The sequence below is a fragment of the Stylophora pistillata genome, chromosome 3 (assembly GCF_964205215.1).
Source record: "Stylophora pistillata chromosome 3, jaStyPist1.2, whole genome shotgun sequence".
Lineage (NCBI taxonomy): Eukaryota > Metazoa > Cnidaria > Anthozoa > Scleractinia > Pocilloporidae > Stylophora > Stylophora pistillata.
Window position 1 is genome coordinate 34,617,484 of NC_142521.1, and position 17,225 is coordinate 34,634,708.

The 17,225-nt window shown below is 40.2% G+C and overlaps 1 pseudogene across 1 annotated transcript; it reads left to right on the forward strand.

Annotated features, from left to right (window-relative positions):
• Positions 1-1,498: 1,498 nt before the first annotated feature.
• On the forward strand, positions 1,499-15,452 carry LOC148735786 (uncharacterized; annotated as a pseudogene). Its single transcript, XR_015998409.1, has 9 exons — positions 1,499-1,700; positions 1,915-2,217; positions 2,595-2,715; positions 3,492-3,656; positions 3,800-3,861; positions 12,887-12,933; positions 13,383-13,486; positions 13,980-14,039; positions 14,739-15,452. The product of XR_015998409.1 is annotated as an uncharacterized LOC148735786 (transcript).
• Positions 15,453-17,225: the final 1,773 nt, after the last annotated feature.

The following is a 17,225-nucleotide window of genomic DNA, read 5'->3' on the forward strand; positions in this document are numbered from 1 at the left end:
ACATTGCTTGCCGCGAAATTTACTACAACAAGTTCTAGTCACCGTAGAAACTGAACATCTGCTTCCATGCCAAATTCACAACCACAATCAAAAAAAGTTGAAAGGAATTGTTCTTAGGTGAGACCGCCACAGGGAATCAGAACCTGCTTAATACAATTTTTGCATAGAATGGCTTAAAGTCATATAACATTTCCATTCCTTTTTCTTAACACTCAAATAAGTCTTAAAACACACGTAATGAAAATGAAAATTCTTATTCAATTTCAATTTTGTTTTTCAACAGCGTTTACTCAGTGAAAGTCGAATGAATAAATAACAAAATAATTACAGGATACCTGCAAGTTTCTTCAAATTAAATCAGCGCCACTTCCTCCCTAGTCTCAATAACAAACACAGTTCAATGCCTCGGGATGATTTGGAAAAATCCAAAGCCGTTGGCCGAATGCGTTTTGTTAAAAAAAATTTTTAGAAATTTTTGTACCTGTTCCTTTAAATATGTTTAATTTTGTCTCTTTTAAAATCATATAATAACATTGCTGCAAAACAAATAATTAATCTTAAGTGTTTCATTCAAGCCCATCCCAAGTTCTATTTTTTCTTGTATTTAAATTTTGCTGAGAAACTGGCACGATAAACCTTATCTGAACACCTTTGTACACTTTCTTTGAGCAATGGTAAAGATAAAGACGGAATTTCTCAAGCTGGGCTGGCAAAGTGACATAAGATTTAAATAATTAAGGACGCGCACAAAATACGAATAAGTGTAGATCGTTCAATTAAGCACTCCATATCATCACGATATACCGCTAGCCAGTTGAGATTTCCTTAAAAAACTTAAATGAAAATAAAGACTACCAAAGAAACCGAATCAGTTACCAACACACTTTTGGAAGAAGGACACAAGGCTAATTAGTAGTTTTTTAATAAAAAAATTTGTGTATTTTTCCGATGTTTTCAGTCGACGATAACGAATCTTTGACAGTTATTTTAATAATTAAAATTAGTCATCTGAATTAAAATTGGTTAGATTATGGACTTGTTTTTCTTAGAATTAAAATTTTTTTTCATTGCTTTAATCTGAGCCACGGCTACGTTCACGCTACCACTTTAAACTCACTCTATTAGTCTTGGTGAAAATTCTATCCCACAAAAACTTAAAATTGTGAGTAAAACGTATCGCTTTTCGGTTTTTGCTAACATGTTTATTTTTAATATTTATCAATTGGAAAATTTTTTTAGCTAGTTATCTTCTCTTTACTATGAATTTTATCAAATAACTACGGAAACTTCCGAATTAGATTACTTATATTATCTTCCTTTTTCATTTCTGTTTTATCGACCTTGTTTGTTTTAGTTTTCATGTCTGCTGGCCAGGGTGAAAATAGATAAATAGAATTGTGCGATTTCGCGTGGTTAATGACATTGTTAATTTTTAATGACATCTTTTGTATGAAGTATGTTAGGCTGTCCACTATTTAGAAACAGACATTATTTGTGTTGCACGATTTACTTTACTGAGACGTTAAGAGCAATATCGTTGGTTTTAGCTTCTCTTTCGAAGCGCAGTAACTTTGATATAGTTATCTTGTAAGAAAGGACCTCTTTAGCTGGATTACAAAAACCGTTGTTGAGTCCTACTCACGGTCTATACTCGAATTTTGCAAGCTACTCTGGATCATCTGAAAGGGGTCTCAAATACGGTAGGTACATTTTGAGGAACTATATTTATTTGAGAGGTATCCAACGGTCATGGTTGGCCGGGTTTGGCTGCGCCAGCCGGCGAGTATTCCATAAAGCTTCTCAGTTCGTATTCATAATCAATCCCTTTTTGGCAGTAAAATGATAAATCACGATCTAGGCCTTTAGCATTCAGTTCATTTCAGTCAAATATTTGTTATTTCGTCTTTTCATTAGAAAACCATGCTGCTGTGTTGTTTCGTTCTGTTCATCATCATATGCCTTGCACAGATATGCCAAGCCTTTGAGCAGTGCCATCGCTCCACATATTCAGAGTATGGTCATCATCTTTCCAGTCACGTTGTTTTAACTCGAAAAACTTCTAGTATTACTGAGTGTGTGATGATCTGTTCGAGGGAGTCTCGCTGCAAGAGTTTGAACTTCCATTTAAAAGATAAGTCATGTGATTGGAATAATGCAAACAAACATACCCACCCAAGGGATTATGGTCCGAAGGAAGGATCAGTCTATATGGACAAGGTACGCCATTAACGAGTTCTATAAAAAGAAAATAAAAGTGTGATTTCTTCCTCAGTCTGTTTCAGCCTTTTGTCCAAACTTTAGAGAAAAGTTCACTGTCGTTCAGGTTTCGTTTGCTTCGCAACCACGTCCAACTAGTGAATAAATCCTCTCCCAAAAGCTGACAATATCGTAATTGATTTATAAGAAGCAGTTGCGTTATCGACCCACCGTAATGCTTGGGTCGTTCTAAGTTAAAATACTGCGTGGCCCATAGAATCTCTAAATTTGCAATAGTGAAATAAAGTAAACAGATAAGAACATGCATAAAAAGTAAATAATTGAGTAGCTGACAGAAGCATTCTGGCCAATAACCATCTACAATAAATAATCCACAGGATGAAGAATTCAAATCTTGCTCGGAAATTCTTAATAAGTGGCCCCAAGCGGAAAGCGGCTACTACTGGATAAATATTGGGAGCAGAAACGCAGACGTCTACTGTGACATGAAAAATCATGGTAGGTACACAAAAGGATGAAATCGAAAGCAATGAATAAGTTGAAAATAGAATAAGAAAACGGTGAATTTTGAGCTCAGTAAAGAAAGAGAGAAAGATGCTGTTCGTTTTGTCATGAGCGTGAGATAAAGGAATAATTCTGAGTTCCCTTTATGAATCCAAACCAATGAGTAAACTTTAAGAGAAATATCAAATTTTGCCTTTCACGAGAAAGACTGGTTATACGCTATTCTGCTGCTTTTTCTCAGTGGCAGCGTTCTTTTAGTTGTAATTAAGGGTAATGCAGTGAGGTTGAATCATCACTTTTCGCAATAAATGGGCAGCCTCATTTCCTTTTCAATCTCGCGTATCCGACCTTTAAGTTTTAGTTGTGCCTCATATGTACATTGATTTCATTCAATGTTTTTTTCTCTTTTCTTCCCAGAAGAAAATTTTCCAGCAAGGCTACTTCTACATTTCTTAAGCATAAAGTAGTGAAATTTCTTGTTAATTTTCTTGGATAGTTTATCACCGAGTAAGTTTCCCATCTGTATACTTGGTACAGCTTTCTTATCGAACGAAGACAACGAAAAGGCTAGTTTGAGGACAAATCACGTTATAAATGACATATAGCTACCTGACCAACAACTTAACTTCAATTGATTGTAAAGCGCGACTGATTATCTATATAGTAGTTTGCGCTATATAATTGTTGAATTATTATTATTATTATTATTATTATTATTATTATCATTATTACTATTATTATTATTATTATTATTATTTGTCATTCTTCAGGTGGTGGATGGACCTTAGTTGTGGGTATCAGCTCAAAGAACAACGATCACCTTCAAAGCGCACCCACTAACTGTCTCAACGCCTCGCTGTGTGTTCCCTTTACTGACCAGGACCAGGGTAGAAAACTAAGCGACAGTGACATACATGAGTTAGCAAGGACAGAGGGTAAATTTAAGGAAGATGTATAATAATAGTAATAATAATAATAATAATAATGATAATGATGATGATGATAGTGCTATTAATAGGTAAAAAATATATTCTTTCCTGCATGACAGTCAAATGTACATCTAGTTTTGTCTTACTAGGAACCTTTAGGGTCGATGTACTGCAAAAGAATGCCGCCCTCTCGCATACAGTATTTTATTAGGTAAATGTCTAATACCTATTCATCTATTTGTTCATTTAACCATCTATTCCTATTTTATTCACTTTTCATTTATCAATCTATAGAATGATAATTTATTTTTTTATCAATCCTATAGTTATGTGCATCACAAATATCGTTTTCATTGTAATGCAAACATGTCATGATGGCCTCATTATAGCCTCACAGAATACTTTAACATAACTTTATTTAAACATAAAGGTGATAGCTAAAGGATATTACATAGGTGCACGTAGGAGTGGAATTTCTATTTGAGTATTAACTTGATAGCTAATGAGAGAGCGTAGCGAACGAGTGAGATATCGAGTAACAAAACGAGAAAAGAAACTTCGTATCTTCAAGCATCCATGTATTATATCGTTCACTGAATAAAATTTACAGGCATTTACGGACAAGAAAAGTCGTCTTTATTAATAGATGATAATTCGCAATCTGCGAGAAAAAAATCGTAAAGTATGTGGGCGATAAAGTTCAAGATAAAAATAATACATTGAACTGTTGCAAAAACGAACAATGGCCTTGGCTTTCAACTCACAACATTTTCAGTCATCGACTTTTTCCATACTGATGGAAGAAATCAGCTCGCACACGTCGCGAAGGTGTTCTCGGCCTCGGTCACCTAGTCTTCTGCCTGTTTCGCCGATGTAAATCTTTTTGGAATAAGTGCAAGTTATACAATAGATTAAATTGGCGGAGGTGCACGTAAAGTGATCGGTGATCTTAATGGATCGTTTGGGTCCCGATATTTTCTCAGTGTTGTGAATGAAAGGACACGTTTTGTATCGTGCACGAGCGCATTTAAAAGTGCCTGGTTGGTCATTAGTCTTGTTGTGTTTCACGGATTTAAGTCAGACGAATTACTACAACTCAATACAAACTCAACATCTATATTTTCAACATGGCGGTTGTCAAATCTACAAGGTGCGCACGTGGCATGCGTGCGCATATGTGACAGATACCGCGGGCCGGCATGTCCGACATAGCATTCCTCCCCCCCAAAATTCAGAACTAATCTAAAATAATTTTGTTCAGTTCAGTTCATAGGTTCAGTTTTTCAGGGGGTTTCCGCAGCCGACGGGGATAGCGCGTAGGTGGTGGTGTTGCTGAACTGCTAGTCGTGATCTCGTTCTGGCTGCTAGGAGATTTGCTCGGTTGGTTGGTCACATCTATGTCTATGGTTGGTAATTTCTTCATATCATTCGCAGAAGGAGGTTGTGGTTCTTCACTTTCGGCGCTGCATGTCGCTGGTAGAATTTCTACTAATACAGCTGGGTCTAGGTGTGGGGTGAAGTACTCCTTATTAACGCTCGGAGTTACTGCAGTCTCCTTGAGTTGATCGATATGTCGTCGACATACTGTATTTGGTCCGACTCTGACTTCGTAGGATAAGGGTCCAGGGTGAGCTGTGATGATACCAGGAACCCACTTATCTCCGCTTCGGTAGTTTCGGGCAACGACAGCTTGACCTACGGGTAACTCACGGGTAGGGTTGTGGCTGGATCGTAACTCTTGGTCTTGCTGCTTTTCTTCCACTCGCTTCCGTATGTTAGGCCTCAGTATGTCGAGTTTCGTTCTGAGGTTTCTTCCCATGAGGAGTTCCGCTGGTGCCTCTCCAGTCAGCGCATGTGATGTCGTTCTGTAGGCTAGCAAGAAGTTTGCCAGTTTCCAGGAGAGGGTTTTCTTCTCAGTCAATGCTGCGCGTAGAGCTTGCTTGAATGTCTGTAGAAAACGTTCAGCGCTTCCATTTGTAGCTGGGTGATACGGCGCTGACCTTTTGTGTTTGATACCATTATTCCTCATGAATGTTCTGAATTCGTCTGATGTGAATTATGGGCCGTTATCACTGACCAGTTGTTGTGGTAATCCATGTGTCGCAAACAGCTTTCTTAGTTCCTCAATTGTTCTTGCAGCGTTTGTAGTAGTCATTGGTATTACTTCGGGCCATTTTGAGTGGCTATCCACGACAATGAGAAACATTTTTCCCAAGAATGGTCCCGCAAAATCTATGTGGATACGTTGCCATGGGCGTGCTGGCCACTCCCATGTATGAAGTGAGGCGGTCTTAGATTGTTCTAGGTGAGTTGACAGCCAGTGCATCCTTTTGCTGTTTGCTCGACTTCCTTGTCCATTCCTGGCCACCAAATGTAGCTCCTAGCCAACGCCTTCATCCTTACGATTCCGGGGTGGCCTTCATGGAGTTGTTCTAACAACTGTGTTCGGTACTTAGGTGGAATTATCACTCGAGATCCCCACAGAAGGCAACCATCCTGTAATGTAAGTTCATCATTCCTTCTGTAGAATTGTTGCAATTCTTTTTTACTGACTGGTGGCCACCCTTGTCTCGTGTGTTCTACCACACGTGATAATACCGGATCTCTCTGGGTTGCTTGACGAATCATATCTGCATTGACTGGCAGCACTTCGAGCTGTGACACTTGAAAAATTTCCGCTGGATCAGCTACTTCCTTGCTGTACGCCTTTTTCAAGGGTAGGCGTGATAGTCCATCCGCGTTTCCATGTTGGGTGGTGTTTTTGTACTCAATGCTGTACTTGAATCCTGCTAGGAACAATGCGTAGCGTTGTAAACGGGCAACTGTCATGGCTGGTATCCCTTTCTTGGGGTTAAGAGTTGAGGTCAGAGGTTCATGATCTGTGACCAGCGTGAAATGGCGGCCGAATAGGTATAGGTGGAATTTCTTGACTCCCCAAACCAAGGCTAAGGCTTCTTTGTCAATGTGGGAGAAGTTTCTTTCTGCTTTCGTAAGGGTACGTGACGCGAAGGCTATGGGCCGTTCTGAGCCGTCATCTATTACATGCGATAGTACGGCCCCGACTCCGACTTGTGAGGCATCACATGCTAGTTTCAATGGTCGTTCTGGATCATAGTGGGTAAGTACCATATCTGATGCTATCAGTTTCTTCACCGAGGAAAAGGCTTCCTCGCACTCTGCGGACCACTTCCACGGCTTGCCTTGTTCTAAGAGCCTGTTCAGGGGGTTGAGGGTGGTTGCGAGGTTGGGTAAGAACTTATGGTAATAGTTTACCAGTCCCAAAAATGAACGGACTTGTTGAACGTTCTCTGGCCTTGGGGCATTGACGATGGCATCAACTTTCTCTTGGGTCTTGTGTAGTCCGTATTGGTCCACTTCTTGTCCGCAGTAGGTGATCTTTTTCTGGAAAAACTCGTATTTCCCGCGATTTGCTCTCAGGCTATGTTCCTTTAACCTCTTCAGCGTTTCCTCCAGGTGGAAGAGATGCTCTTCGTCATCTTTTCCTGTGATTATCATATCGTCTAAGATGCAGCTTGTTCCTTCTATTCCTTCTAAGATTTGATCCATTGATCTCTGCCAAATGGCTGGGGCTGACGTTATTCCAAATACCAGGCGATTGTATCGGTACAATCCTTGATGGGTGTTGACTGTCAGGTACTCTTGTGACTCTTCCTCTACTTCCATCTGGTGGTATGCCTGTCTAAGGTCGATTTTGGTGAATTTCTTCCCCCCTGCCAGCTTAGCAAATATGTCGTCAATGCGAGGGAGAGGGTACTCCTCTGACTGCAGTTGGGGGTTTACTGTGATTTTATAGTCACCACAGATCCTTACTGTACTATTTGGTTTGACGATGGGTACAATAGGCGTCGCCCAGTTGCTGAAGTTGACTTTGCTCAGTATTCCTTCTTCTTCTAAACGTTTCAGCTCAACTTCGACTTTGGATTTCAAGGCATATGGAACGGGTCTTGCTTTGTAAAACTTGGGTTGACTGTTTTCCTTAAGCGTTAGTTTTGCTTTGGTGGACTTGAGTGTGCCAATTTCGTTTTGAAACACCTCACTGTACTCGTCTGGGAGTTTCTCTAATTTCTTTTGGGTTTCTTGTGGTGTCTTCTCTTTTGAAATGGCGCAGATCTGTTTCCAGTCGAGTTGTATCTCGTGTAGCCAATCTCTACCAAACAAGGCTGGGCCTTGTGTCTCTACCACGTACAATGTTAAGTTCTTAACCTGATTGTTGTGTTCCACACGTACAAGGAGTTTTCCTTCTGGTTTCATCTTCTCTCCTGAGTAGGTTTTCAAAATGGCTTTGGTGTCCACCAGTGGTGTGTCTGCGAATATTTCCTTGTATTTCTGCAATGGAAGTGTGGATATTGCTGAGCCCGTATCGAGTTCCATTTTCAGGGTGTGTCCGTTGATCTTTGGGGTAACCCAGATGACCTCACCAGCTGTTACTTGGTTGACATTGTTTACTTCTAGTGATGCCACAAAACTGTCGTCATCACGTTCATCACTCATCTCAAAAGAATGCAGATTGGGTTTATCAACTTTTCTTCGTTGGGTAGTGTTCTGATTTCTTCCAGAGCGGCAAACTCGTTGGATGTGGCCCAAATTCCACATTTCCGGCATGTTTTCTTCTTGAAGTAACACTCGGATGATTCATGTGTGGTGCCACCGCATCGATAACAATTATCACGGGGCTTCGGCCTCACATTATATACTCGTGCGTTTTCAGTGTTTATTTTGTTAACGTCAGATTCTTTACTACCCTGTAACTCTAAGGTATCTTTTGCCGCAGCTTCCATGGCAAATGCACTTTCCGTCGCCTTTGCTAAGGTGGACTCGGGTTCGGAGAGTAATCGTCTCTGGATAAGTTCATTGTGTAGTCCACACACAAGTCTATCCCTTAATGCATCGTTTAAGCTCGCTCCAAATTCACAATACAGTGTCAACTTCTTTAATTCAGCAATGTAAGTACTTACGGTTTCACCTTCCAGTTGGTTTCTCTTGTGAAAGCGAAATCGCTCTGCGATGAGGAGTGGTTTCGGGGAAAGATGTTTCTGTAGAGTTTCCACGACGGTTTTGAAAGACAGGCTGGATGGTTTCTCTGGGGCAGAGAGGTTTCGTAATAGCCCATACGTTTTGTTTCCCATTAGGCTGAGCATCACTGCCACTTGTTTTTCTTCCTTAATGTCGTTGGCGAGAGAGTATTGCTCTACTCGTTCAACGTAGGCAAGCCAGTTGTCGTTAGTTTCATCGAAGGCTTCTATCTTTCCAATCGGCATATTGTCCTAGGCCTGAACGTCTCTTTTGTGAGTTCTGAAAATCTCGTCGCCAATCTGTTGTGTTTCACGGATTTAAGTCAGACGAATTACTACAACTCAATACAAACTCAACATCAATATTTTCAACATGGCGGTTGTCAAATCTACAAGGTGCGCACGTGGCATGCGTGCGCATATGTGACAGATACCGCGGGCCGGCATGCCCGACATAGCAAGTCTGAAAAGAACTTCTGACCAAAAAATTGCCTATGTTTTTATCGCGTTTGAATGAAATGAGCGGAGGCTGCGAAAAGACAGTGCTTGTCTCTAGATCGTTTTGAAGTAACTTAGAGTTCTTAAGAATGATGGATTTAATTGAGTGGTTGTCAGGGTGAAACGTGAGAGTGAATGGAATGCGGTTGGAATCTTCCTTTTGTGACGTTTGTAGTGCTGAATGTCGATCAATAAGTTGGGCGCGGTGGTAACCCGCTTGAACGACAGAATCAGGGTGACCACGTTTATCGAAAGACTGGCACATTGACTCTGATTTGTGGTGGAAATCAGAGTCATCACTACATAAAGGACGAAGTCTTTGAAACTGAGAAAAAGGAATGGAATTCTTAACGTGAGATGGATGCGAAGACGAATACAACAAGTAATTATGCGAGTCTGTAGGTTTGTAATACACACTAGTGCATAAACCGTTGCCTTCAATTGAAACTTTGATGTCTAAAAAGGATAAAGAATTGTCAGGAATTTCCCAGGTGTATTTCAGAGCCGGGTGAAAAGAATTCACTGCGGTTATGAATTGAGTCAGCGCCTCTCTGGTAAAGGAGGTGGCGCCGATACAGTCGTCGATGTAACGACCGTAGAGTTCAGGTATAAAGCCGTTGTATTGGCTGAAAAATATTGGTGTTCGACAAAACCTACAAAAAGATTGGCATAGCTGGGTCCCATTTTGGTACTCATGGCTACACCATTGGTTTGTTTGAAAAAGTTGTCCCCGAATGAAAAACAATTGAGTGTGAGCACTAGTTCGGCTAAGCGTAGTAGTGTTTTAGATTTAGGTTTTTTAACAGTACGTTGATCAAAAAATTGTTTAAGGGCCAGAAGACCTTCGCCATTAGGAATGACAGTGTAAAGAGACGTAATATCCATGTTGAAAGGAAGTTTGTTTTGGCCAACGAAATTAAAGTCGCGGAAAATTTGAAGAGCTTGTTGGCTGTCTTTAATATACAATGGTAAATGTTTGACGATGGGAGCCATAATTTTGTCTAGATAGCTGGAGATAGGTTCGATAGGGCAACTGCAAGACAATGGGCCAACCCGGGTTGTTAGGTTTGTGAATTTCAGGTAAAAATTAGCCCATAGTAGCTTGCTTGAGCATCATGCTGAAGAATATGCTGAAGAGGGTCGGTGCCAGGACACAACCCTGCTTTACGCCGTTAGAGATATCAAAGGGTTCGTAAAGGTCACCATTGAGTCTGACCTTGCCGCGCTGGTTCTCATGCAGCTGGATAACCATCTGTAGAAATTTGGGGGACAGCCAAGACGTTTGAGAATAAGCCATAGACCAGACTTACTCACACTGTCAAAGGCTTTTGTAAAGTCAACAAAAGTGACATAGAGTCCTTTTTTTTTGTTCACGGCACTTTTCCTGGAGTTGGCGGAGGACAAACACCATGTCCATCGTGCCTCTATTGGCTGTGAAGCCACACTAGATCTCGGCGATATTTTCTTCGGCGATTTTTTCTTCGAGCCTCTTAAGCAGGATGCTGGCAAGTATTTTGCCAGCGACGGAGAGTAGTGTGATGCCCCGGTAATTGGAGCACTCAGACTTTACACCCTTGTTCTTGTACAGGGTTATGATAGTAGCATCACGAAGATCTTGTGGCAGCTTGCCCTGCTCCTAGTAACAGACGAGGAGAACGTGAAGTTTGTTAAGGAGCGCCAAACCCCCATTTTTCCAGATTTCTAGTGGAATGCCGTAGACTCCTGCTTCTTTGCGACTCGTGAGTTGATTTATGACTACACTCAGTTTATCAAGGGTGGGTTGTTCATCGAGCTCCTCTTTGAGTGAGAGTTGAGGAACACGATCAATGGCAGAGGCCTGCACAGTGCGGTTAGCACTGAGGAGGGTCTGGAAGTGTTCGGACCAGTAAGCGAGGATGCTGGTGTTATCAGCGCCTCGTAGAGGCCTCTATAGTCACCCGCGTCAGCACACAGCTGAGTTTCCATAGCCGGGTGGTCCCACCAATCGTTCTTTAACCTTCTGAGTCTGCGCTGTCGAGCGCTACATGCACATCGAAAGTTAGCCTTCTTCGCAGGACAGGTCGGTTGTGCTAGGTGGGCTTGATGAGCTGCTCTCTTCTTTGCTTGTAAGTCCTGGATCTCCGTTTCATTTTCATCAAACCAGTCCTGGTTCTTCTTCTTTGAGTGCCAAAGAACTTCTTCAGATGTTTTCAGGATGGCCGCTTTCAGGTTCTCCCATAGGTTGTCAGGGGTGAGGTCAACAGCTTGGGGGAGTTCGTCGAGTTTCAGCTGCAGGTCTGCCTGGAACTTGGCTTTCACCTCCTCACGGCACAGACTGCTGACGTTGAGTTTCTTCACAGGGATACCTATCTTCTTTGGTTTGGGTTTGAACTGCAGTTTGAGCTTGCAGCGTACCAAACGGTGGTCAGTGTGGCACGTAGTCAAGTAGATGCCAATGTTTTGAACGAGGGTGTATCCTGGTTGTTTTGAGGTTGTCTTTTTGTTGGAAGACTGTGTTGTACAGAGATCGAGCAAGAGGCGCCCGTTGTTGTTATAGTTTCCAGTGCCGTGTCTTCCGAGGACTCCTTTCCAAGCTCCGGAGTCCTTTCCAACTCTTGCATTAAAGTCGCCAGCAATGAGGACCTTGGCGAATGAGCCTTCCATAGCTGACGAGCCCCACCTGCCGGAGCAAGCCTAGTTATACTGCACCAGGCACCCGCAGTCGTCCTCTCCTTTTAGCTGCAAATCCAGGGGGCACCACGAGGAGGTTGGAGTAGGACTCGAGGTCTGCGCCACTCAGAGGATGTCTTAGGCCCAGCCATGATGCTCACCCATAACCGGCATCCAGTGACTATGTAGACCTCCATTTGCCCCCCAAATGGGGCTTCATAGAATACTTTATGTTTAAACATAAAGGTAACAGCTATAGGATAATACATGGGTGCGCGTAGAAATGGAATTTCTCTTTGAGTGTTGAACTTGATAGCTTGTGACAGAGCGTAACGAACGAATGAGAAAGCAAGTAAATCTGGAAAGAGACGTATCGTACCTACAAGCATCCATGTATTACATTGTGCGAAGAGGTTCGACATAAAAAAAGAAATGTGTTGAATCGTTGCGAAATCAAACTATGGGTTCGGCTTTCAACTCACAACATTTTCAGTCATCGACTTTTTCCGTACTGTTGGAAGAAATTAGCTCAGGCACACGTCCAAATCGGGCGGTTGCAAATCTTCCAGTTGTCCTCTTCGATTTTAGCCGCGAGAAATACCATTGCCAAAGCCGAGTGACTTTTGGTTTTTCTTTTGCTTTTTTTCTTTTTCTTTTTTTGTATTCTTCCGCATTCAGAAAATCCTGAACGTAATTGTAAGTAAGTGATACGAACTTGTCAGTGTTGTTAGCAGCCAAAATCGGAAAAAAATTTGGAAAACAACTTTAAATTAAAAATGCTGAAGCCATTCATTCAGCAACTTGACAGATTGGCGCGAAGGCAAGTGAAGTGTAAGCAGCTGATTGACCATATCAAACTCAGTCAAAATTCATTGTAATTTTACAATTGCGCTCCTACGGCTTTTCTCCTTCGGCTTTTCTCGGCTTTTCTCTTTTTCCCCTTTCCTTTTCTTTTCTTTTCTTGAAATTCTTGTAAAGCTCCACTGTTTAATAAATTATTTATAAAATCGTCATGCATGTACCATAACATAGTCTTTCTTTCTTTTTCTTTTTAAGATACCCAGTGGACCAAACAAATTCAACTCATCATGCCGCCAGGGAAAGTAAGTTACTTAGTTATTTTTGTGCTCGTTTAACTTGGCTGCCGTATTTCAAGCAGCAACCCTAATGGACATTCCTGGAGTGCAGAGGAAGCCACTTTGACAAAGCTTTTAGTTGTTTATTAAAATAAGAGAACGTGGTGACTTCAACAGAATGAGTTTGGCGCCCGCAGCACACAGAGTTGGTCAACCGATATGGCCAAATCTTGATTCATTAGGTCCATTGATAAGAGATCTTGACACCACGTGCATGTTGCCCATCTTAACTTGCGATAAAGTGATGCTACCAATGTCAGCGTTCAGTCATGCAGCAAGTAAATCTGAAACCACAAACTATGTTGGATTCTGAGGACTTTCTCAGGACAACATGGCTCAACAGTCTGAATTTGTTTCTCAGCCTAGGACCCAGAAGGATTAGTGAACCTGAAAAACATTTTCTTCTTTGATTTCAGTTGTCCACGAATTATCATATCCCATTCCCATCCCTATCATTGGGAGACTAACAACTGCACAAGCACTGCCGCGGGATATCGCATTTCTCCCGGATGTCACAGTGGTGAGTGAACATTTATTGAAAACATTTAAAAAAGGAAAAACCAGTTAGACTTGTAGAAGTTTGCCGATCTTGTATTTACATAATAATTTCCGAATAAAACCACATCTTTCATCCCGGTGAAACAGACGATAGCCCAGAGCGGAGAATCCTTTTGGAGTATCCTATTATTCAGTCTTGCAGGTATTCGCAGGGACGAAGGGCATCTTCTAGGACTTTAAGAACAGCCAAACTAAAAGCCAAGAATGCGTGACAAGCGCGTGAGGAAGTAGCAACTGCTTTTAAGTTTGATTCTGATTTGCTGGAAGGATGTGCAAGTTTCTTTTGCGCCAATTTTAGGGTGAGGCTGAGCGCTCACTTGAAAATTGCTCAATTTGGCTTATTGACCTCAGAAAATGAATCATAATTCATCAAAATGCAATTATGAGCCTGCTTATTTTTAATAGATAACCAGTCTTACACTTATCCTGCTATTTTATCTTTTTTTCCCTTTAAGTTTTTGATGGACACGATAACGGTGAGTGCAATAGTACCCACTGGCTGTCGTCCAAGTACAGTAAGTACTAATCTCCAACACTAATTGAAAGCAAGTGATGATGTATATTCTTTTAAGGGTGCTTTCTTGGCTCCTTCGACTTCTTTTTGTAAAAAAAGCAAAAACAAAAACAAAACAAGACATCAAATCGAGAAAGAAGACACCAGATCGGCTTTTTTAACACTGGCTGAGTTAGCTTTGGTCTCTTTGATCAGTTTTTTCATTTATAAATTTGTTTTTTTTTTTGACTTTTTTTGTTTTTGTTGTTGGTTTTGTTTTGTTTTAATTTAGCGTCAAAAAGATCGACATAGCACTGGGTTATGATTTTAAGGGAAGGAAGCTAAGAGCTTTTATCAAAAATAATGGGATTCTTACCCACCCAAAGCGAATCGCAGGGCACTTAATTAAAAACTTAAATATGGGAAAAAGCCTTTGTAAATTGCTAATAACTCTTCTCCACCATTTCCATTCTTTTGTATGACATGATGACAGTAAATTTTTTGCGGCACCCTGTAAAATAAAGCAATCCCATTGCCTTCCTTTGGAAGATGTTAATGTATCACTCATTCCGTTTGTGTACCGAGAGCTCCATTATTGTTTTTAGTATTCGATGGTTAAGTGATATCATTTGAAGACGTAAGGAATGAAAGGTCAGACTTGAGACAGCTGTGTTGCTTAGCAAAGGTCTTACTTGATCGTTATTCATTTCATTCCTAACAGCCAACGAACGTGCACTATATGGCTACCCATGCCCTGAGATACCATACCATGACAGTCGTGGGATATATAGAAACCGTAGAGGAAGGCTGTACGTCAAGTAAACAGTTCACAGAACAAGGAATCTTTAATGTAACATTTAAATTCATTGTAATTAACACGACCATACTAGAAATAAATTATTCCTCACTCAGAGCTCAGAAAGACTAAACCCCTTTCCTCAAATCATTACTTCAAAAACTCAAATCCAATTCTAGTAAACAACTTTTGCGGGACTGTTGATTGAAGTTAAAATTGGCAGAGTAATGGTTTATGTCCAGAAAAGATGTGGTCCAACGAAGCCTTAAGCTTGTAAGAAGTAAAGTAAATAAATAACTAAACAGTTACCTCTTTTTGTTGTTTTTTCCTCAAGATCCGCCTCATACGCATGAACTTAAAAGGGTCTATGGATCAACTGGAAAGATGTATTTATAATTACACTTGTTATAATTACTTTCGGATTTAAAAGTTGACTCCTGAGTCTATTGGTGATTTTAATCGGTACACTATCTGTTAAAAAAATTACACAAAAAAATATCAGTAAAAACGGTTTTAACTGCTAATGATTGATGTCTTACAGATCTCTTGAAGGAACAAAAAGTTTATCCTTGAGCTTGTGATTCCAACAGACAAAAAGATATAATAAAGGAAAATGAATAAATGGATCAACTATATGTAGCTAATTACAGGGGTGAATGGATACATCATTCAATAAATAAGTGAATCAGTTAAGGAATGTAAAGTTCAAAATGAGAAATGAAGAAATGATACCATTCATAGTTTGTTTACTTATCCCAGGAGTGATCAATACTCAATATCTGAGACATACCGAGGGAAATATGACGAATGCAAATAATTTGAGGGAAAATTCATGTAATCTTTTGCCTTCCTCAAAACAGCAATAAATCATAGACTGACGCTAGAATCAAACCACCTTTGACAACAATTTTTTTAGATATTTTTTCTGGGCCTTAGCGTGGGAGCAAATAACTAAAAGTAACACAGCTTAACTCCTCTCCTTTCTCGACTAATTTGTAATGTACTTTCTTTTTTTCTTTTTTTTTTTGTGCTGTTGATTTCTTTTCAGTCTATTTTCTGGAGGTTTTTGTCTTTCTTTCTCACGTTGCTCGTCGCTAGCTATTCCCATTTTTATAGTAGCCTTTTCATATTACTTTTATCAAAATTATTCTCTATTTCACACAAATTCAACCCTTTCACCGAGATTTTGAATTATTAGAAAATATTTCATCTGTTTGACGTAGCTCTCGCTCTGACTATTACTGTGCAAGTTAATTAGAAGATGCAAAGTACTTAGAATCGATACGTTTCAAATTACAACCGAATCAGTATGATTTCCCCGCTCAAAACGAGAGTCTACAAGTTCTTTTCTTGCACGGCTACCACCTGCCCATGGTAAGGTGCACTGAAGCTCGCATCCGAGTATGTGTACTCCATGAGTTTGCACCTAAGATTCCTATCGCAAACAAATGGAATTTTCAAAGTACACGTTTGCACATTACCCTCACCCTTCCCTTCTACTTACGTATCGGCCATATTTTTTTCTAGCAATGCAGTTGGCCGCATATGCTAAGAGTATCACTTTATGCACTTGGTCGCACGGTCTTAACACAAATTTTTTTCAGCTTGATGAGTAACTATTTTAAAAATTTGTAAGTATGGGGTTAGGCTGCGCATGCTTCGCTAAAACGCAGAAGAGCGCACCATGCCGAAAACAGCAGGCCGCATGTATTATGACTGATTACTGATTCACACCCAAAGGATTTTGGTCAGAGGAAAGGTTCGGTTGATATGCGTAAGGTATGGCATTGAAGAATCATATAAAAGGAAAAAAATTACGATTATCTCTCAATATATCTCGAAGCATCTTAATAATTATTTCCTAATTCAATGATATTATTTAAACAACAAAAACTCTGTCCACACTATCCGTTTTGGTTTCAAAAGGAAGCTACTAATTTCCTCTTAGAATAACGAAATTTTAAGAGCTCTTAATTGTGTGATCATAATTGACAAATTCGGCTTTGTTCGCCAAATAAAGAAATGATTTTATTGTTGAATACAACGTCGTCTTACGTTTTGACTTTTCAATATTACTTGAAAGAGTATTTCCAAGCATTATGTTGTTACATTAGCGAATTCAAGGAAAGTTATAATGGCTACTCTTGAGGTTGTTAGGAATAAACAATGAACTGCTTCGTTATTTTAATTGATAATTAAAATAACGAAGTAAAATAACGGGTATATAATTTCAAGCGCGGCTGTCCTAATTAGGGTCTGACAGGGTACCGCTGCAAGACTCACTGAGTATGATGTTTATCTGTATTTATTTAGAAGGCATTAAATTATTTTTCAGAACAATATTGTTCTCAGTACCTTTAAGTTGTCCTATCAGCATTATAACACAACTGCATGTTGACAGAAATTCAGTAC